We start from the raw sequence: 21,840 nt of genomic DNA, 5'->3' as shown, positions 1-21,840 counted from the left end.
GCTCAGCGAAGATACTATCTTGGCTGGGGAGGTGGAGACATTCTCCAGAATCCCGTTGCATCTATCCCGTTAACACCCCAACGCAAATCAACCTGCGCTTCCCCCCGCCCCGCGTTTTCATTTTGCGTGGGCAGGGGGCTCCCTTTAACTGGAGGGCCAGAGTCATAACCCAAGTATGACCTCAACGGGTTGGTGCTAAAGAACTTTTCCCACTGTTCTCACTTGCTTTTTTAGCCTCCTGATATCTACAGATGGAAACAAGATGAGCTCTCATTATATCCTGGGATTTCCCCTCTTCACACCTGATTTGCTTATTTAATCTTGAGCAAGTCTGGAAGCTCTGCGCCCATTTCACTTGTCTCTCATGAACTTAGCACAAGACACTTGGCATTCAAGAAAGCTTTGTGAAACTGAACCAAAATAAAAAATTCTGTCAATTGCCCATGGAGTAGAAAGAACTTGAGGTTAAGATAAAGAGCCCTCATTCCCTAACAGATTTCCCCCAACACTGCAGAGCCACAGGCGAGCCAGGCAAATTCCCTACGCCTCAGGCTCCTCACCCGAAAAATGGGAGTGTTAACCATGGTCTGGGGAAGTCCCTTCTGGTTCTCACATTCACTGTGATTTAGGTTGATTTCTTGGATGCTATCTGCTCTAAGGGAGCCCAGATTCCTCCTACGATCATCGTGCCTGGGGGGAATCTGATGTCCACTCATAAGGGGAATCCCTCCCCACCCTCTGTATCACCTCCTCCCCTATCTCAAAATATCAATATATGAGTAGTGATGTTTGTTCTTTTACTTAACAAATAATCATTGATTTCAACCCTGTGCTTGGCCCTGGGCTGGGATTTGCAGATACAACAATAAATAAGATAGTGTCCCAGCCCTCAAAGAGCTCCCAGTCTATAGAGGGAGACAAATAACAACAACAATAACAACAGCGGCTAACGTTTACTAATAGCTCATGTGCTAGACACTGTTGTAAGTGCTTTATATAGATCCGCTTTTTCCTTACAGTAATCTATGAGGCAACGACTATGCCTATCCTTATTTTACAAATGAAGACACTGAGGCATTGAAAGATCAATGCTGCCCATAATTGATGGAGCTGCATTTTGAACCCAGAGAGCCTGATTCCCAGCACCCAAGCTCTTACTCACCACATACATAAACAGGTCCATTACCGTACCACAGATATTGGCTCTGGCAGAGGGATGAACAGATATCTGTGACCAGGAGGACAGACTATAAAATAATAATTGAGGGCTTCCCTGGTGGCGCAGTGGTTGAGAGTCCGCCTGCCGATGCAGGGGACACGGGTTCGTGCCCCGGTCCGGGAAGATCCCACACGCCGCGGAGCGGCTGGGCCCGTGAGCCATGGCCGCTGAGCCTGCGCGTGAGGAGCCTGTGCTCCGCAACGGGAGGGGCCACAACAGTGAGAGGCCCACGTACCCCCCCCCAAATAAAATAAATAAAAGTAATAATAATTGAGAAAATCTACCTTATTGATTACTATAAAGATGTAAAGCATCAATATGCAAATATCAAGCGCTTAGAAGAGGGTCTGGCAGACACTCTCATAATATCTCCTCCTCCCCACAGGCTGAGGGTTCCTTTAAGGCTGGGTCAGTGTCTTTTTGTTATATCCACAGCCTCCAATTCAGAGCTTAGCCCAAAGCTGAAACCAGTAATTGCCTGTTAAGCAAAAGAACTGAACAGAGCAGGTGCTCAAAGTTACTTGAGGACCTGTGATATGCTAGCCCTGTGCTGGGTTTTCCACCCTCACCAATCCCTGATGGCCATATGGCTGTACCCGTTTTCCAGATAAGGCGTATGTGTCAACTGGCCTAACCTGCTCCAAGTCCTTCTTCCTAACTTGTACAATTTTGAAAATACCTTTTGCTTTTATTTGACAAAAAGAGGGAGACAGGCACAAAGACACATCTCCCAGTGTTGACTGATGGCTGGCTTGGGTACAAATGTCAGTGGCGTATCTGGCACAGAGAATATATTTTTAAACCTCCTTAACTTGGAGTTTATCATACTAGCCTCTCCAACCTCATACTCCAGAGAAGCACTGGGGAACTTTTTTTTTAAATGATTTTTATAAATTGATCAAGATATACTTCAATAAAAATTCTAAAAAATTAATCAGGGAATGTCTGTTCATGGTAGAAAATTAGAAAACACAGATAAGCAAAAGGAAGAAAATTAAAATCCATTCTAATCCTACCACCAGAGATAACTAATGTTAACATTTTGACCTTTGTGCTTGCCCTTCCAGATGTTTCTATGCATATGAAATAAGATGAAGATTATGAATGGTGGCACATTACGGACACTCTCCTCTCTACTCCCCCACCTCACCCATCACCCCACCCCAGGCAGCTACAAAGAATGCTGACTTGGCCCAAGTCAGTTTCTCCCTCCTCTTCCAAGGAGAGTTCACCACTTGCCACAAGATTCTCTGGCTTTTGTGATGGAGAATAGGAAGTGGGGGAGGGCAATGAGGCAGAAGCGGAGTAGGCGGCAGGATTTTTTTAGTGAGATTTTGGAGAGAGATGCAAAAGCAGCAATAAAGCATGTGAATGGGAAAGGAATTAAGGAAGTTGAAAAAGTATTACTGGGCATGACTGAGAGTTTTCTTGTATCAATATATGAAAATATGAGTAAAGAAGTAGAAGTATTTAAAATCTACTTTTGTCGACATAATTCTTTTGAGTTTAGATACTTTCTCAGAGCCATCTGGGTCATGATTTTATAAACAGAATAATCACACACATATATATTTTATAAATATATATAAATTGAATGTCCCATTATATAAAAATCCTCCTATATATATGAATATATATGGATTTACATATATATATATAATGGAATTATATATAATATTTGGAAATCTTTTATACAATATTACAAATAAATATCTGTCAATAAAAATATGTATTTATAGGAAATAACCTTAAAAGAGTTCATAGCATTCTGCTATATCGAGTTTTCAACCTACTTTTAAAATTTTTATTTATTTATTTATTTTAATTAATTAATTTATTTTTGGCTACCTTGGGTCTTCGTTGCTGTGCGCGGGCTTTCTCTAGCTGTGGCAAGCGGGGGCTACTCTTCGTTGCGGTGCACAGGCTTCTCATTGTTGTGGCTTCTCTTGTTGCAGAGCACGGGGTCTAGGCGAGCAGTCTTCAGCAGTTGTGGTACATGGGCTCAGTAGTTGTGGCTCGTGGGCTCTAGAGCGCAGGCTCAGTAGTTGTGGCGCATGGGCTTAGTTGCTCCACGGCATGTGGGATCTTCCCAGACTAGGGCTCGAACCCTTGTCCCCTGCATTGGCAGGTGGATTCTTAACCACTGCGCCACCAGGGAAGTCCCTACAACCTATTTTTAACTATCCACTATTTTAGGTGGTTTCCCAATATTTTACCATAGGAACAAAGCTGACATATGTATATTGTGATTAAAATTTCGCATATAACCATAAATTTAGCCTTAAGTTAAATTCCTAGAAGTAGAATTACTGGGTTAGAGGAAACGCCCATGTTTAAGATTTTGGATATTTATGGTGTTAAGTGAGCTAGGCTGAGACCTGGGAATCTTTGCTGCAGTGTTTGCACCTGGACAAACATCTCCAGCAACAGAATACAAAGAAACTGTAAGGGACTAAGAATAACTGCACACAAGTGCAGTTGGGACAAATGATGAACAATAAGATACAAAAAGGACACAAACCATTTCTGAGGGTCCTGCGGACGATCCCCGCACACGGGACCACCAACGGGGTGGGCAGGCCACCTAAGCCACGCCTCCTGCCCGACCCATTGGATCCGCCCTCACCCTCACCCCACTTAAGGAACCAGCTCACGCCCCCCACCTCAGGGAGTGAGCAAGGGCACATGTTTCTTGTTCTTACGCCCTCCTGCTGGAGCAGGAGTCCCAAGAAAGTCTTGCCTGAATTCCTAGTCTGGTCTCTTATCAATTTCTATTGAGTAAAGAGACCAAAGACCTGAGCTGGTAATCTAAGTATCCTCAGCAGCAAAGGCCGCAGGAATTGAGAAGAAATTAACGTCATTTCTTCTTCATACCTGAACACACGGGCCTCTGGGCTTGAGCTTTAGGGTGTCCACCAGACAGAGTAAACATCTGCGATCCTTTCAACATTGTCTAAAAGAGCACACCTGTCTCGCGCACCTAGGAAGGCCCACGCAGTGGCTAAGTATTCACATGCCTTCAGCTTCTCTTTGACACACCATGGGAACAAACTTGAAGGAAATTATAGCCCTGCCAGGAACCCTAATTATCTTCTTTCTGGAAAATATTCCATCATATTGCCTGGTCCTAGAACACATTCTGTAGCCCTAAGACGTCATCAAAATTAAAAACCAGCTTTTTTTTTTTTTTTTTTTTATCATACAAGTAATGAAAAGACAAGCCACCAACCAGGAGAAATATTAGGATTTGTATCCAAAATATATAAAGAATTCCTATAAATAAATAACAAAATGACAACGTCATTTAAAAATTGGGCAAAAGGCTTGAATAGACACCTCATTAAGTAAGGTACATAAATGTTCAATAAATGTACGAAGAAGTGTTCAACATTATGAGTAATTAGGGAAATTACATCATTTCACATTCACTGGAATGGCTAAAATTCAAAAGATTAATCACAAATGTTGGTGAGATTGAGGAGTAGAATTAGAACTGTCAGGATGCTGATGGGAAGGGAAACAGCAGAAATAGTTTGTAAACCTGTTTGCAGTTTCTTAAAAAGTTAAACATACACCTACATTGGGACCCAGAAATTCCACTCCTACATCTTTATCCAAGATAAATAAAAAGATATTGTCTTAGTCTGATCCGGCGGCTAGAATAAAATAACACAAACTGGGTGGGTTATAAACAACAAAAATTGATTTCTCATAGTCCTGGAGGTTGGAAGTCCAAGGGTGCCAGCGTGGTTGGGTGAGGGCCCTCTTCCAGGATGCACACTCCTCACTGTATCCTCACATAGAGGAAGGGGCGAGGTTGCTTTGCGGGAATCTCTTTTATAAGGGTGCTAATCCCATTCATAGATTCCACACTCACGACCTGCTCGCCTCCCCAAGGCCCCACATCCTAATACCAACATATGGGGTTAGAGTTTCAAAGCCTGAATTTTAGGGGGACACACACATTTAGACTACAGTACATATGTTCACAAAACATATATGTGAAAATGTTTACAGCAGTTTTTTCCTAGTAGCTCCAAACTGGAAACAACCCAAATGTCCAACAATAGGATGATGGATAAATAGTGGTATATTCATACAATGGACTAGTACTCAGTAACAAAAAAATAAACTACTGACACATGCAAAAACATCGATAAATTTTGAGCAAGAGAAGTCAGACACAAGAGTACATACTGAATAATTCCATTCATATGAAATTCAAGAACAGGTAAAACTATGATAGTAGATATCAGAAAAGTGGTTGCCATCTGAGGTTGTGGTGGTAAAGACTGGCTGAAAGGAGAAATGAGGCAACTTTCCAGAGGTGATGAAAATGTTCTACATTTTGATTGCACTGGTGGTTACAAGGGTATCTACATTTGTCAAAGCCCATCCAATTGTACACTAAAGACCCGTACATGTTATCATATATAAATTTGGCTTAATGAAACAAACAACATGGGTTGGCATCATAGCTGGTTTGATGGGAATGGTAGGGAAGGCCTCTCTGAAGAGGTGACATTTATGGAGACCTGAAGGAAAATGGGGTGGCCATGTGAAGATCATAGGAAAGCTTATGAAAAGTCCTGAGATGGGAAAAGCTTACAGTATTTGAGGATGAGAAAAGTAACTGTTATGGGCTGAATTGTGTCCCCATCCCTACCCTGACCCCACAAATTCCTATGTTGAAGTCCTAACTATGACTGTATTTGGTGATAGGGTCTTTACAGAGATAAGTTAAAATGAGGTCATTAGAGTGGGCCCTAATTCAATACGACTGGCATCCTCATAGGAAGAAGAAATTTGGACACAGACATGTAAAGAGGGAAGGCAATGTGAAGACAGGGAGAAGACCACCAGCTAGAAGCCAAGGAGAGAGACCTGGAACAGATCCTTCCCTCACAGCCCTCAGAAGGAAGCCACCCTGCCAAGACCTTGATCTCAGGCTTCCAGCCTCCAGAACTGTGAGAAAATAAATGTCAGTTGTTTTAAGTCATCAGGTCTGTGGTACTTTGCGATGGCAGTCCGAGTTGACTAATAAATACATGGACCATGTGGCTGAAGCTCCAACTGTCAGGAGATGTGGCTGGAGAGGCAGGCAGGGGCCAGGTCCTGTAGGGTCTTGAAGGCCATGGTAAGAAGGCTGGACTGTCTTCAAAGGGCAATGGGAAAGTGTTGAAGAAATTTAAGCCAGGTTGAAATGTGATTGGAATTTATGGGAGGTCAGTTAGAAGGCTCTTGCAATAATCCAGGCAAGGAGAGAGATGGCAGGGGCTTGGATTAGGGTGGTCATGGACAAAGACAATGCAGCTGAGTTCAAGATGCATTTTGGAAGAGGGCTGATAGGACTTGCAGATAGTGACATGTGGGGATATAGGGAAGGAGTCAGAGCTGAGACCCTTTACCAAGAAAGGGCATCCTGCTACACGGTCTCCTTGATGTTCTCTGAGCTCCTCAAGCACGCATCTCCCTCTGGGCGCTTCAACTTGCTATACCTTCTGCCCAGAATGCTCTTCCCCTGGGGGTCAGCCTGGCTGGCTTCCTCACTTCAGGTCCCTGCTCAAAAGTCACTTCCCCAGAGAGCCCTACTTTGGTCAACCTATGAAGAGCACCTCCTGATAGTCTATATTTTCTACGTTCTTCTATATTCAATATTCCATCGCCTTGCCCTGCTTTAGGTCCCTCCATAGTGTTTCTGACATTGTGCTGTGTATCTATGGGCTTACGTGTTTGTTATCTGTTCCCCTTGCTGGAATATAAGTGTCATGAGGGCAGGGACTTTGTCATGTGTCCTGTTGCATCCCAGAATGGCGAATAGTAGAACTTTAATAAATGCTCATTGAATGAATGAATGGATGGAAGTTAATCTTAATCTTAAAAGAAGCCTGGAGAATTTCTGCTCAGAAGTCTTTAACAGTAAAAGACAATTGCAAACGTCTAAAATGAATTAGGCAGTCTTATCTAGAATGGAATTGAAGAGGAAGGATGAAGGACTGGGGAAGCCATTTATTCTAGAATTTCTTGAGTTATGAGCCCCAAAGTGGACAGATGTCTTACAAGGTCATACTTTCCAGGACACACAAGCGTGTGCAACAGCACTTTGCCCCACCCAGGCACTTCATTTCTGAAGCACAAAAATGTGAAGGTTCTCTCTAAAATTTGCCCCAAAGCCCTGATTGTCAACTCAGCGCCAATCACAGCTCTATCTAACATGGAGAACAGATTCTGAGCAAATTCTGCATCTTCACAGCAAGAGTCCCAAGATCAAGTGTGGGTTTCAGCAAGATACGTCTCTGGGCCATATGGCCATGATGAACTGATCTGGCTCCATGACCATCTTTCTCTCCACCAACAGGGTCCCTCGGGCAACACAAAACTACTGCTTCTCTCTGTTCAATGTCTGCTCTGGCTATTACAGCCCCACTGCAAGTGCTGCTTGTCACTGAGTAAGCAGAGACATTTACAAAGCCACTTGTGAAAACCAAAGTTCAAGGAGTTTTCACTTCCCCTGTGAGGAGAAGAGCTATCATGACACAGGGTCAGCTTCCTCCTGAGCCTACATCTCAAAACCTTCTCTGACAATAGAGGGAGATTGGTATCCCTCAGAACAGACAGGGGGGTTCAAAATAATGGTGAATGATTTCTCTTCTGCAACAGGCTGTACAAAAAGAATTTGTTAAAAATCTCAGCAAAATTTCAAGTTTCACTCTGATTGCCTTCCAAAGGATGACCCACATTCACTTCCAAGCTACAGGGACATGAAAACAGCATGCTGTTTCTGTCTCAGATGAGTAGAAAAAACCTTACAGGGTCTCTCATAGATTTCTAAAGAAGAGGGACATTCTTTTTCTTTCTCATCTTCCAAAGAGTGACCCATAATTACACTGAAATTATGGGGATAGACAATCAAGGGTAAAAGAAGGTGTCCAATGTCCTCAGCAAATGGACAAGTCTCAGCTTTACTCGCTGCTCCCAAAGCAAAACGTCTTCATCCTGAAGAAGGAGCCTCAGGAACCGGCTCCATCCTCTTGTCTTTCTCCCCATGACCTGCTGCCCTCCACAGAGCAGTGGAAATTCAATTACTGAGCAAATCACATTTACCAAGTTATAACCACTGGCAACCCCGGGTCTGGCAAAGCGTGCTCTTAGAGGTCACCTCTGGAAGTCTGGCCTGTGTCAGGGCAACGGGGGGAAGGTCTCAGGCACCCTTTACAAAGCCCTTCTCCAGCCCCATCAGGCTGGAGAAAGGCACTCTTTGAGGAATACAATCCTCTCTTTAGTGTGTACAATTCTGATCACCATGTGTGAGTTTTTCCCCACACATCCAGTTCTTGGACATCAGCTGGGCATCCTACAGTTCAACTCAATTCTGATTCTACCTGGAGAAAGCATCAGATTCTGCAGGTTAAGAGCTCAGCTCCACCAGACTGCCCCCCACCCCACCCCACCAACCGCTTCAGATGCCAGTCGCAAGTCCAGGTTGTCACCTGTGCTTCTGACCAGTCAGCTATAGACTGGAGGTTCCAACAACTCCCTCCTCAGGTTCAGCTGTAATGGCTCAGAGAACTCAGAGAAACATTCTACGTACTAGATTTCTGGTTTATTATTAAAAGATATAAATCAGGAACAGCCAGATGGAAGAGAGGCATAGGGCAAGTTATGGGGAAGGGCAAGGAGTTTCCACGCTCTCTGAGGGTGCCACTCTCCCCAATCTCCACGTGTTCACCAACCCGGAAGCTCTCCGAACCCAGTCCTTTTAGGTTTTTAATGGAGGCTTCATTACATAGTCACGATTGACTAATCACTGGAAATTGAACTTGATCTCTAGCCCCTCTTCCCTTCCTGGAGGTCAGGGGGTGGGAGTGGGACTGAAAGTTCCAACCCTTAATCACACGGTGGGCTCCACTGGCAACCAGCCCCCATCCTTAGGTGCTTCCTAGGTCACCTCATTAACATAAAGGACATTTAATGCTCCCATCACTCAGGAAATCCCAAGGGGTTTTGGAGCTCCGGGCCAGCAACAAGGACTAAGACCAAATAATCTATTTCTTATTATAAATCACAATATCACAGTGGGTGAGACAATTCACAGCAGTCCTGCGATGTCTAAAGTGCTAGAATGAAAAAGAAACAGAAAAAAGAGTATCCCTCTCTCCCTCATGGAATCTGTTAGCCACAGGTACAACAGCTAATGTTCACTGTGCATCTTCTAGGTGCTTTACCTGCATTAATTCATTGAATCCTCACAACAACCCTATAAGGCAGGTTCAACCTGCGTGCCCATTTTCCAGGTGGAGAAACTAAAACAGGTAGGTGAAGTAACTAGCCCAGCTTCACACTGCCAGTGTCTAGCCAAGCTGGACTGTGAACCCAGCTTAGCTCCAGAGGCCACGAGCATAACCATTACACAGTACTGATTGTGAATGTGGAGAACAATACATGAGCCAGAGTCAACTAATGACTAATACGTTTTAAAAAACCAAGCTGAGGGCTTCCCTGGTGGCGCAGTGGTTGAAAGTCCACCTGCCGATGCAGGGGACACGGGTTCGTGCCCCGGTCTGGGAAGATCCCACATGCCGCGGAGCGGCTGGGCCCGTGAGCCATGGCCGCTGAGCCTGCGCGTCCAGAGCCTGTGCTCCGCAACGGGAGGGGCCACAACAGTGAGGGGCCCGCGTACCGCAAAAAAATAAAAAATAAAATAAATAAAAAATAAAATAAAAAATCCACCTGAAAGTAAACACACAAGAATGGCTTTCTCTCGTGGGAAGTTATTTTGCTTTTTGCTCTTGAGACAAGTCATCACCTGCTTCTTCTCATCTTCTTAGCTGAGTTGGCCCTGCAGGCAGCAAGGGGACTCAGGCTCAATTTTGAGAGCCGACATGAATCCGCAGCCAAACAGGCTCTCCCTGTCACCAGCTCAAATCTGCTCTTCCTCCTTCCACCTCTTGAAAAAGCCAGACAGACCCACAAAATCCCTCTTGGTCACTCCGCCTCTAAAACACAACCTAGCCAGGACTCCCCATGCCCACAGGGAGAAATGGTCATGGGCTTATCGCCATGCCGATCTTTCCCTTTATGGACGGTCAACCAAAGAGGTGTTTGTCCCACAACTGAGACTGGAGGGACAAGTGACATGGAGGACTGTGCTGGTTTTGCCCCTTAAAAGGCCCAAAGATTGATGTTCCTCAAGTCACAGGTACTGTAATGGCCTGAGCATCCCTCCACTCCTCTCCCTGGGTCTCAGACAGGGGCTCTGGCGGGGGGCCGGCAGGGACTAATAAGCCTGTCCCAGCTCTGCTGCTGAGGTCTGACTGGGTTAAATCAATCAGTATAAGCCCCCTCCCCCACCCCATCCCTTGATACAGGGGTGGGGTGGTCACTTGACCTACGGTGGCTCAGTTAGAGCAAAACCCATAAGCTTCGTTTCATGGCTGGGAAAAGAGATATTCTCTCTTGCGTTGGCCAACGCAGTATGTAGACACGAGGCCCAAGGCTGCTGCAGCCATTTCCTACGGGAGAGAATCAACCTGTAGATGAACCCAAAGCATGAGGGGGACAGCACTGCATAACGCAGAGAAAAGGAACGGGAGCATCAATCAGACCAGTCCCGGATTTACTGTACCCAATACACGCCCTTAATGCGTAGAGACAGTCTGAGTTGGGTTCAGTTTTCTGTTATTTTAGCCAAAGCATCCTAACGGATAACCACCATTTAGACTGAACTTCAAACACTAACAGGCATTTGTCTACAGTGTTGATAAGCCCGTCAAATCAACTGTTTATATGGTTCAGAGCGAAATCTGCCCCATATTTTCAAGTCTCAGCTCCGGAGTCACTTCTGATTGACACTTGCTTGTTCATTTGCTCAAAAAACAGAGACACGGCATCTAATAGGCGCTGGTTCTCATTCTGAGTGCTGAGGTTCCCAGGATGAAGAAGACATGATTCCTGTCCTTGAGGAGGGCAGAGGGGGAAATAATATATATAAACCCACAGAGGGAGAATGGGGAGTAAGGGCTTTGATTGGGGTGAGTCCCAGGTGCTCCTGGAACACGAGGGACGGCATTTAAGTCAGACCACAGACGTGGGGTCGAGGAAAAGATTCTCGGGGAGATGATGCTTAACCGAGTTCTGAAAGCATTGTCTGAATAGGCAGTTCTCAACTGGGGTACCCCAGGGTACACTCAGCAATGTCTGGAGGCATTTTTTGGCTCTCACAACTGGGAGGTGCTACTGGCAGCTGGTGGGTAGAGGCCAGGGATGCCGCTAACCATCATACAATGCACAGGACAGCCCTCCATACAAAGAATTATCCAGCCCCAAATATCAACAGTGCTGAAGTTGAGAAACCTCGGCCTGCGCTAAGCCGGAGGGAAGGGATGTTCTGAGAAGAGGGATGAGCACATGCAAAGACGCAGAGAGGTGAAATCACAGGGCAAGTCTGGGAAGGGCGTGTAGGGCCGCAGCCGAGCGGTGGATCAGAAGCAGCCGCCGCGGCCAGAAGGGCAGGCCCAGGCCAGCCAGAGCAGATGAGTCCTGAGCTGGAAGCTCAGAGTTTGAGTCTTATGCCCAAGCCCTGAGGAGGTACTGAAGGATTTTAAACAAGGGTATGTGTTTCAGAAGGTTTCCTCTGGCAGCCGTGGGACAGACAGGAAGAGACCTTCAGGAAGACTTCCTGTTCCCATCCAAGTTCACTGGCACAACGGGCTGCATATGTCTCTACCTGTCTCCTCCACTAGTCTGCAAAAGCGCCTCGGGGCAAGCACTAGTTAATCTACCTTTCTCTTCTCCATAGAGCCTCGTACAGGTAGTCACATGTGGGGCTTAGATGCCAATGCCAGCAGAGAAGGGAAAAATCATGTAGTTAAACCTTTGAGAAGTCCTTAAATCATCCATATGGTACAGCATGCATGGCCTGTGTGTACCATCTTACAGAACAATATGTAAGAAGAAACAGATCACCTGTAATGCATGATACGAACAGAATACAGACAAAAGCTATTTTTTTGCAATATTTAAAATTCTTTCCTTTGTCTTACAGGGTCTATATTCCCGAATTTGCGTATGTTAAACGCAATATGATGCAGTGGTTCCACTGCACGTGAGAAATGCTTGCTAGAGGAAATGAAGGGGTAGCAACTACCAAGGGGTGTTCTCATTTGTCCCCTGGCCTTCGGCTCCTGCAGGACTTCAAGGGCCACAGTGGGCCAAGGAACACCAGGGTTGGGAGGCACTAGCGTGGGGTGGATGGTGCTGTGCTGCTCAGGACTCCAGGGCTCCTTCCCGAGCTGCTGGGCACGCCGCCAGCCCTCAGGTGTCAACTGGGAATCGCCCTCGCTCTCCCCGGGCATTATTGGGAACCGGCAGTGGCAACTCTCTCGCTGGGAATCGTCCTTGGCTAAAGAGAGCTGCCTCTCCCAAGGACACCTAGGGACTGGCCAGTGCTAGAGGATAAGAGCCCAGATGCGTCTCGAAAACCCGGGAGAGCTCTTCGGGGCCATGTGAGCTACAGAGCTCCCCGTGGGGTCAGCTGAGGGCTTGTAGTTCCTGTACCATAGCCCGACCTTTAACTCTGTCCAATCCTGCTTCCTTCCCTTCCCCTACAGGTGTCCATACCAAGAGCATGCTGGGGACGCCGGCCTGCAGTAAGTGGCTGCCCTAGTCAAGAGGCTAAGAGGTGTCAGAGCTCAGAAGAGGCAGGGTGAGTAGGCGGGTACCAAGAGCAGGAACAGGCAGCGTCCAGAGCACAGGGAACCAGCGAGAACAGGCAGGCAGATGGCACCTGAGTGCTCACCAAGGAAGGGAAGCGGTTTGTCTCCTGCCCAGTGGGAACCTGCCGGCACGGGAGGGAAAGTTCAGCAGGGGAGGCCTGGCACCAAGTGGGGTCACTAGGCGGTCCTGAAACCTGGCCTTCCACCCCCAAAATCTGCAAACAAGAATCTACTTCCTGCTCTCCACCTGCCAAGAGGCCTCCATCTTTGTGGGATTAACAAGCATTTCCGTGGGCAGCCACCAGCCTGCTGGGGTCTGGACGACACCAAAAGGCTCACTGCACCACCAAACACCTCCACCTCTGCCTCAGCCTCAACCAGGGAGCCTGCTCTCCCATTATCAGATACTTCCCTGGGATTAAAGGCCCCTGTTAAAACACAATGTACGATAAGTTAACTTGAGATAATATACCAAGCCAGGCTTATTAGCAGCTTAAACTAGCTGGCAGAGGCAGGAGAAAGAAATGAAAGGCTGAGATGGGAGACATCTGTAAGGCAGTTCTACATGGGATGCTTAGGAGGTGATGGTGTTGGGGTCAGGGCCAACACAGGGCACCTAGTTCAGAGGGCAATGGCAGGTTGCTTCTGGTAAAGGACAAAACCCCCAAATCCAACCATCTGCTTCCCAATGAAAGCAAAAGTTGGTTGTAACTTAACTGGGCACATCAGGCAGTGCCAGGGCATCCTTGTGCTTTGCCTTGGTCTCTAACTATCATGTCAAAGCCATAAGACGCTGGGGGAGGGAGGGGAGAGGTGAGCAGGAGAGACTCCCATTAATAATAGGATTTACAAGTTTACTGAGAAGGCCCCAGACGTGCTGTATGCTATCTCAGGCAGTCAGGGGCCTTCCAGATCATATTTCATCTCCCTGAAAATGGAAACCGTCAAAACAACTGTTCCAATCCCTTGGCCTCCTTCCAGTAACCACTGTTCACCTGGAACAAAGGAAACTGTCTTCATTGTCAGCCGAGAGACGCCAGCAAGATAAACAGCCCATCACACACAATACAGTGCACCCAGCCTGCAGCCTGGGTGGGTACTGAGCTCTGAGCGGTGTTTCCATCTTCCTCTTTGCTATGCTTTCCTCCACCAGTTCCCCCAAATGCTTCCCAAATATTGCTCTGCCTGGTAATTCTCTATCTTGCTTTTACCCCGTGCCACGGTAGGAATGTTGGACCAGGCCTTGGCAACCTCTTTTTTACACACTTTGCTGTAGCTCGAAGGCTAACAGCTAACATGCACTTGGGGCCCTCCAGGAGGAACTGGCTGTGATTGAGACTTAGGTTCTGTCAATTAAATGCACTAGTGTGTGGTTTGGACCAAGGGAATGAGGCAGGGCCCATCTTTCTGCTGGTCAGCAGTTCCAGGGCAGCCCACTTCCCTCACCTTCTTGCTTGGGGCACAAGCAGTGGCCCCTCTGCAGGGCCAGCCCTGCGGTTTTGTCCTCAGTCTTTCCTGGAACACTCCTCCAGCCCTCTGATAATTGTGGGAGCACCTAATTCCTTACAGTCCCTTTTTGTCTGTTTAAAATGGCTCAATGTGAGTCCTCCTGCCGATGCAGGGGACACGGGGTCGTGCCCGGTCCGGGAAGATCCCACATGCCACGGAGCGGCTGGGCCTGTGAGCCATGGCCGCGGAGCCTGTGCGTCCGGAGCCTGTGCTCCGCAATGGGAGAGGCCACGACAGCGAGAGGCCCGTGTACCGCAAAGAAAAAAAAAAAAAGGCTTGATGTTTTCTGTTTTCTGCAGCTGAACCTTGCCTGATGTAGCGCCCCTTTTTGTAGGTTTACAAACTCTTCAGTTGTAAAATCATCTGGTTTCCGCTAACATATCAAAACATTTCCCCCAAGGTTGTAATAGTGCTGGTGATGGCTACATCAGAGCCTTCAACATCACCTCTACTGAGACGCATCAATGGATCAATCATCCTTCTTAACATTTTCACTCACTGCCCCCATGTTTGTTAAGGTCTGAGCACCGCCAGGGTGTGGAATTCCAGACACGGTGCTGGAGAGAAACTAAGGGAAATGCTTGTAAAGCTCTCTACTTCTGGGAGGTCAGCACTCATTTTCAACATTATAATTCAAACCATTGTTTCAGAGACGCTCTCGTGGCCAAGGCACATAGCTGACCCTATTCCTGTCATAGGTTTTTGAAGTCCAAATGCAAATCAAGGTTGAGGAAGTGCGTTTCTATTTCTGGGGAATGATTTGATTATTACTTGCCCTTTGGAAGCAAAGACTGATTCATCATCCACATACAGGGGTTAACAATTTGGCTGATGTAGGAAAAAACAGTTGGGTCTTTATTCTGCCTGAGAAATCACATTTGGGGCATTTTCTTTTCCTTTCCCCACGGCTTCATTATTTTCTGTACGACTTTCATTTGGAAAATAACATTTAAAAAAAATTTCAAATAGTTATTTTTGTTTTGAAATATTAGGCTGACATTATCTTTTCTACTCACTTTCTGCACTTGGAGGAATTAATTTCAAAGTTACTTTAAAGCTATGATCTGTCCTTGTTAGGACGGGTCAGTTTTGGACATCCTTCTAAAATCATGCCTTCTTCTAAAAGGGGTGCCTCCTTCTGAAAATTACTATCCAAGTGAGCCCCAGTAAATGCCAGGAGTGTGTGGCATCCCTTAGCTGTTAGGGTGGCAAAGTGGTTGAGAATTCTTGCTGCAAAACACAGGGATTCCCAAACCCCTTGGAGCTAAGAGTCTCTCTTCCGTAGGCCCTTACTCTTCCTGTTCAGTGGAAAAATTCTGAAACAATCCAGGCTGCCATCAGTCCTGGGACTAAGATTTGCCCATGAAGAGTGTTTGTTGGCTTATTTGTTTATTTATTCATTTATTTTTACATGCAGGTGTTTCCTTTGGGACTCTAAAGCAGGCAACCTTTGAAAAATTCACACTTAAATCAACCTCCTGGTGCTTTTGTTTCTACCATGTCAAGGAGCTGGTCCTGACAAACCTCTTAGATAGCCTCATCCATCAGAGGGAAGACAGCCGAAGCAAGATGAACTACAATCCTGCAGCCTGTGGAACAAAAACCACATTCACAGAAAGAGAGACAACATGAAAAGGCAGAGGGCTATGTATCAGATGAAGGAACAAGATAAAACCCCAGAAAAACAACTAAATGAAGTGGAGACAGGCAACCTTTCAGAAAAAGAATTCACAATAATGATAGTGAAGATGATACAGGACCTCAGAAAAAGAATGGAGGCAAAGATCGAGAAGATGCAAGAAATGTTTAACAAAGACCTAGAAAAATTAAAGAACAAACAAACAGAGATGAACAATACAATAACTGAAATGAAAAATACAATAACAAATGAAAAATACACTAGAAGGAATCAACAGCAGAATAACTGAGGCAGAAGAAGGGATAAGTGACCTGGAAGACAGAATGGTGGAATTCACTGCCACAGAACAGAATAAAGAAAAAAGAATGAAAAGAAATGAAGACAGCCTAAGAGACCTCTGGGACAACATTAAATGCAACAACATTTGCATTATAGGGGTCCCAGAAGGAGACGAGAGAGAGAAAGGACCCGAGAAAATATTTGAAGAGATTATAGTCGAAATCTTCCCTAACATGGGAAAGGAAATAGCCACCCAAGTCCAGGAAGTGCAGAGAGAACCAGGCAGGATAAACCCAAGGAGAAACACGACAAGACACATAGTAATCAAATTGACAAAAATTAAAGACAAAAATTATTGAAAGCAACAAAGGAAAAATGGCAAATAACATACAAGGGAACTCCCATAAGGTTAACAGTTGATTTCTCAGCAGAAACTCTACAAGCCAGAAGGGAGTGGCATGGTATATTTAAAGTGATGAAAGGGAAGAATGTACAACCAAGATTACTCTAGCCGGCAAGGATCTCATTCAGATTCGACAGAGAAATCAAAAGCTTTACAGACAAGCAAAAGCTAAGAGAATTCAGCACCACCAAACCAGCTCTACAACAAATGCTAAAGGAACTTCTCTAAGTGGGAAACACAAGAGAAGAAAAGGACCTACAAAAACAAACCCATAACAATTAAGAAAATGGTAATAGGAACATACATATCGATAATTACCTTAAATGTGAATGGATTAAATGTTCCAACCAAAAGACACAGGCTTGCTGAATGCACACAAAAACAAAACCCATATATATGCTGTCTACAAGAGACCCACCTCAGACCTACGGACACATACAGACTGAAAGTGAGGGGATGGAAAAAGAATTCCATGCAAATGGAAATCAGAAGAAAGCTGGAGTAGCAATACTCATATCAGATAAAATAGACTTTAAAATAAAGAATGTTACAAGAGACAAGGAAGGACACTACATAATGATCAAGGGATCAATCCAAGAAGAAGATATAACAATTATAAATATATATGCACACAACATAGGAGCACCTCAATACATAAGGCAACTGCTAACAGCTATAAAAGAGGAAATCGACAGTAACACAATAATAGTGGGGGACGTTAACACCTCACTTACACCAAAGACAGATCATCCAAACAGAAAATTAATAAGGAAACACAAGCTTTAAATGACACAACAGACCAGATAGATTTAATTGATATTTATAGGACATTCCATCCAAAAACAGCAGATTACACTTTCTTCTCAAGTGCACATGGAACCTTCTACAGGATAGATCACATCTTGGGTCACAAATTAAGCCTCAGAAAATTTAAGAAAATTGAAATCATATCAAGCATCTTTTCTGACCACGACGCTATGTGATTAGAAATCAATTACAGGGAAGAAAACGTAAAAACACAAACACATGGAGGCTAAACAATACGTTACCAAATAACCAAGAGATCACTGAAGAAATCAAAAAGGAAATAAAAAATACCTAGAGAAAAATTACAGTGAAAACACGACAATCCAAAACCTATGGGATGCAGCAAAAGCAGTTCTGAGAAGGAAGTTTAGAGCAATACAAGCCTACCTCAAGAAACAACAAAAATCTCAAATAAACAATCTAAGCTTACACTTAAAGGAACAAGAGAAAGAACAACAAACAAAACTCAAAGTTAGTAGAAGGAAAGAAATCATAAAGATCAGAGGAGAAATAAATGAAATAGTAACAAAGAAAACAATAGCAAAGATCAATACAACTAAAACCTGGTTCTGTGAGAAGATAAACAAAATTGATAAACCATTAGCCAGACTCATCAAGAAAAGGAGGGAGAGGACTCAAATCAATAAACTTAGAAATGAAAAAGGAGAAGTTACAACAGACACCGCAGAAATACAAAGCATCCTAAGAGACTACTACAAGCAACTGAATGGCAACAAAATGGACAACCTGGAAAAAATGGACAAATTGTTAGAAAGGTATAACCTTCCAAGACTGAACCAGGAAGAAATAGAAAATATGAACAGCCCCATCACAAGTAATGAAACTGAAACTGTGATTAAAAATCTTCCAACAAACAAAAGCCCAGGACCAGATGGCTTCACAGGTGAATTCTATCAAACATTTAGAGAAGAGCTAACACCCATCCTTCTCAAACTCTTTCAAAAAATTGTGGAGGAAGGAACACTCCCAAACTCATTCTATGAGGCCACCATCACCCTGATACCAAAACCAGACAAAGATACTACAAAAAAAGAAAATTACAGACCAATATCACTGCTGAATATAGATGCAAAAATCCTCAACAAAATACTAGCAAACAGAATCCAATAACACATTAAAAGGATCATACACCATGATCAAGTGGGATTTATCCCAGAGATGCAAGGATTCTTCAATATACGCAAATCAATCAAAGTGATACACCATATTAACAAACTGAAGAATAGAAACCATATGATCATCTCAATACATGCAGAAAAGCTTTTGACAAAATTTAACACCCATTTATGATAAAAACTCTCCAGAAAGTTGGGCATAGAGGGAACCTACCTCAACATAATAAAGGCCATATACGACAAACCCACAGCAAACATCATTCTCAATGGTGAAAAGCTGAAAGCATTTCCTCTAAGATCAGGAACAAGACAAAGATGCCCACTCTTGCCACTATTATTCAACATGGTTTTGGAAGTCCTAGCCACAGCAATCAGAGAAGAAAAAGAAATAAAAGGAATCCAGGGCTTCCCTGGTGGCACAGTGGTTGAGAATCTGCCTGCCAATTCAGGGGACACGGGTTCGAGCCCTGGTCTGGGAAGATCCCACATGCCACAGAGCAAGTGGGCCTGTGAGCCACACCTACTGAGCCTGCGCGTCTGGAGCCTGTGCTCCGCAATGAGAGAGGCCGCGACAGTGAGAGGCCCGTGCGCCGTGATGAAGAGTGGTCCCCACTCGCCGCAACTAGAGAAAACCCTCGCACAGAAACAAAGACCCAACACAGTCAAATAAATAAACAAATAAATTTATTTAAAAGGAATCCAAATCGGAAAAGAAGTAAAGCTGTCACTGTTTGCAGATGACATGATACTATACAAAGAGAATCCTAATGATGCCACCAGAAAACTACTAGAGCTAATCAATGAATTTGGTAAAGTTGCAGGACACAAAATGAATGCACAGAAATCTCCTGCATTCCTTTACACTAATAATGAAAAATCTGAAAGAGAAATTAAGCAAACACTCCCATTTACCACTGCAACAAAAAGAATAAAATACCTAGGAATAAACCCACCTAGGGAGACAAAAGAACTGTATGCAGAAAACTGTAAGACACTGATGAAACAAATTAAAGATGATACAAACAGATGGGGGGATATACCATGTTCTTGGATTGGAAGCATCAATATTGTGAGAATGACTATACTCCCAAAGCAATCTACAGATTCAATGCAATCCCTAACAAATTACCAATGGCATTTTTTACAGAACTAGAACAAAAAAAATCTTAAAATTTGTATGGAGACACAAAAGACCCTGAATAGCCAAAGCAGTCTTGAGGGAAAAAAACCGAGCTGGAGGAATCAGACTCCCTGACTTCAGACTATACTACAAAGCTACAGTAATCAAGACAATATGGTACTGGCACAAAAACAGAAATATAGATCAATGGAACAAGATAGAAAGCCCAGAGATAAACCCACACACCTACGGTCAACTAATCTATGACAAAAGAGGCAAGGATATACAATGGAGAAAAGACAGTCTCTTCAATAATTGGTGCTGGGAAAACTGGACAGCTACATGTAAAAGAATGAAATTAGAACACTCCCTAACACCATACACAAAAATAAACTCAAAATGGATTAAAGACCTAAATATAAGGCCAGACACTATAAGACTCTTAGAGGAAAATATAGGAAGAACAGTGTTTGACATAAATCACAGCAAGATCTTTTTTGATCCACTTCCTAGAGTAATGGAAATAAAAACAAAAATAAACAAATGGGACCTAATGAAACTTAAAAGCTTTTGCACAGCAAAGGAAACTATGAACAAGATGAAAAGACAACCCTCAGAATGGAAGAAAGTATTTGCAAATGAATCAATGGACAAAGGATTAACCTCCAAATATATAAATAGCTCATGCAGCTCAATATTAAAGAATAAACAACCGAATCCAAAAATGGGCAGAAGACCTAAACAGAGATTTCTCCAAAGAAGACATACAGATGGCCAAGAAACACATGAAAAGCTGTTCAACATCACTAATTATTAGAGAAATGCAAATCAAAACCACAATGAGGCATCATCTCACACCAGTTAGAATGGGCATCATCAGAAAATCTACAAACAACAAATGCTGGAGAGGGTGTGGAGAAAAGGGAACCCTCTTGCACTGTTGGTGGGAATGTAAATTGATACAGCCACTATGGAGAACAGTATGGAGGTTCCTTAAAAAACTAAAACTAGAATTACCAGGTGACCCAGCAATCCCACTACTGGGCATATACCCTGAGAAAACCATAATTCAAAAAGACACATGCACCCCAATGTTCATTGCAGCACTATTTACAATAGCCAGGTCATGGAAGCAACCTAAATGCCCATCGACAGACGAATGGATAAAGAAGATGTGGTACATATATACAATGGAATATTACTCAGCCATAAAAAGGAACGAAATTGGGTCATTTGCAGAGACGTGGATGGATCTAGAGACTGTCATACAGAGTGAAGTAAGTCAGAAAGAGAAAAACAAATATCGTATATTAACACATATATGTGGAACCTAGAAAAATAGTACAGATGAACCGGTTTGCAGGGCAGAAATAGAGACATAGATGTAGAAAAGAAACGTATGGACACCAAGGGGGGAAAGTGGCAGGGGGTGGTGGTGGTCGTGTGATGAATTGGGAGATTGGGATCGACACATATACACTAACATGTATAAAATGGATAACCAATAAGAACCTGCTGTATTAAAAATAAATAAAATAAAATTCAAAAGAAAAAAAAAAAAGGAGCTGGTCCCTCTGGTGTTTCCTAATCTGGCAGAAATGACTTGCAAATGTTGGCCTGGCTTCAAGATCCCCATACCCAGTAGGAAGCATGACGTGTTTCCAACTGAATGACCTGTTCACTGCTGAGCTAATGGATTCTTTTGCCAGGAGTGATTCAGGACTTTTGGAACATCAAGATTCAGAAAACGAATGCATGCATTGTTTAAAACTAAGACTCTTATTTTTTACTTTATCTGCTGGTCCAGTTTTGGCTTGTGTGGGTTATCCATGCAAGAATTTTGTTGAGACCTGACATCTTATAGAGATCAGAAATACTGGGCATATATTACGTTATGAGAAGACAGATATACAGTGTTGTGAGGGCACATGCAGGTCGTATTGTGGTGGTTAAGGGGATGGGCTCTGGAGTCGGGTAAACTTATTATGTAACTGCTTGGAGCCTTGGTTTCCCA

The 21,840-nt window shown here is 44.1% G+C and overlaps 1 protein-coding gene and 1 long non-coding RNA gene across 2 annotated transcripts in view; one reads left to right on the top strand and one right to left on the bottom strand.

Moving 5' to 3' along the window:
- LOC141279375 (uncharacterized) overlaps positions 1-6,210 on the top strand; it is a 39,092-nt gene extending 32,882 nt beyond the window's left edge. Inside the window, exon 5 of the long non-coding RNA XR_012333501.1 lies at positions 6,015-6,210. This is a non-coding gene — a long non-coding RNA (uncharacterized lncRNA). The remainder of the gene's footprint in view (positions 1-6,014) is intronic.
- Positions 1-21,840, bottom strand: part of KIAA1549L (KIAA1549 like) — a 284,536-nt gene that overhangs the window by 33,202 nt on the left and 229,494 nt on the right. The gene's annotated exons all lie outside the window — the stretch shown is intronic.

Source organism: Tursiops truncatus, chromosome 8, assembly GCF_011762595.2.
Source record: "Tursiops truncatus isolate mTurTru1 chromosome 8, mTurTru1.mat.Y, whole genome shotgun sequence".
Taxonomy (NCBI): Eukaryota; Metazoa; Chordata; class Mammalia; order Artiodactyla; family Delphinidae; genus Tursiops; species Tursiops truncatus.
The sequence above is the reverse complement of the archived record's forward strand: the minus strand, read 5'-3'. Positions and strand labels throughout refer to the sequence as shown.